This window comes from Fopius arisanus, unplaced genomic scaffold, assembly GCF_000806365.1.
Source record: "Fopius arisanus strain USDA-PBARC FA_bdor unplaced genomic scaffold, ASM80636v1 scaffold00032, whole genome shotgun sequence".
In the NCBI taxonomy this organism is placed as follows: domain Eukaryota; kingdom Metazoa; phylum Arthropoda; class Insecta; order Hymenoptera; family Braconidae; genus Fopius; species Fopius arisanus.
Genome location: NW_011887771.1, coordinates 503,860 through 505,363, shown reverse-complemented (window position 1 = coordinate 505,363; position 1,504 = coordinate 503,860). Strand labels below are relative to the sequence as shown.

The 1,504-nt window shown below is 38.0% G+C and overlaps 1 long non-coding RNA gene across 1 annotated transcript in view; it reads right to left on the bottom strand.

Moving 5' to 3' along the window:
* Positions 1 to 507: 507 nt before the first annotated feature.
* Positions 508 to 1,504, bottom strand: part of LOC105265783 (uncharacterized) — a 3,503-nt gene continuing 2,506 nt past the window's right edge. Inside the window, exon 2 of the long non-coding RNA XR_892100.1 lies at positions 508 to 695. This is a non-coding gene — a long non-coding RNA (uncharacterized lncRNA). The remainder of the gene's footprint in view (positions 696 to 1,504) is intronic.

Sequence of the window (1,504 nt, the reverse complement as noted above, 5' to 3'; positions counted from 1 at the left end):
TTTGTTTTTGATTTATTAGTTTTTCCCTTTTTTCCCAATATCACTAGAAACTACTTAGAATAACAGTTACATTATTATCATTATTAAGCGAATTATATTTTTTCCCTAGATCACCGCTAATGATCAGCAATTCATTTTTTTTTTCAAATTTCAATGAATCATTAATCATGAACGGATCGTATTTCATTTCCATTCGATTGAACTTCATTAGGCGGTTTTCCATTTCACTTTAGTCATTTTTTTATTTGTTGACTTCACCGACTCATGATGTGAATCAATGATTTCCATAGTAATACGCATTCTAGAACGGATGGAAAATCGATAACCGAATCGATGAGGGGAATTATTGACCAGATGATCAAGTGATTTCAACGCCAGAGCGTGAAGACAATTCTACAGAAAACTGATTTTACAATTTTCGCGATAAATTGGGGGGGCAATGAGAATATTGCCAATCCATCATTATCACCATCCCGTTACTCCCTGTATAAAGTAATGATGACGCACTAAACGAGGCATTCGACGAGCATTTATTCAAGTACGTCACAGGTGTCTGCAAGGTTGGAGTTAATTATGTTTTCATTTTTTCAACAATACCATGTTTTGTTTTTCCCCGACTGTATTATTCATCCTCACGTTCGGGTAGATTCCACTATTCTCCACTTGAATATTCTGCGCTTTGCTCCATTCCCTTCCTGGAAGAATAAAATATTAAATCAGCCGCGAGAAATCACTTCAATGTAATTCTGATAACAATCGATAACTCTATTTTAAAAATCAAAAAAGATCGACTTCTCGAAAAATCAAGGGATAACATCCAGATATCTCCATTCTCCTCCCGGACAAATAAATAAAAAAGGAAGCTAAAGCAAATTAAACCAGTCTCGCCAATTACCTAGACTGAAATTCTTATACCAATCAATAATTCCCATTTTATTAATTAAAAAAAAGTAAACTTAAAAAATCGAGATATCACGTCCGATCCGTCGGTTTCAATTATCGCATGAAAAACCCCCAATGTGAGCCACAAATATGTGAATGAGATGTACGATCACTTTTCCTTGTGGAGTTCATTGTCCTGACTCCGACCTTGGCTCGAGATGCTCTACCTTCGCTCAAGAGAGAGCCCCCCCCCCCCTAGAAAAAATAAAAACCACCCTCTGTCTTCCATTAATAGGCCTTCGGAAAATGTCCATAAACATCTGCAAAATATTTAAATGACAATTCCCACGGATCTATTGTCTTCCCCCCTGCCTCCCCACCCCACCCACCGTGTAAAGGTCTTTCTCCCCTCATCACGTGCCTCAAAAGCCACAGGTGGGTTCCACCGCTCCAGGGATCCACCGATGAATGCGAAATAAAAAAATTAAACTAAAAAAAGAAAAGGAAAAGGGGAATAAAAAAAAAATGCGAATAAATTTCCCGTGTGTTGTGGTTCCTCCCATCCGCTCGTTTCAATCGTCGCTGACTGCTACTGTTAGTAGTAAAAACTGGGGGGCAGAGA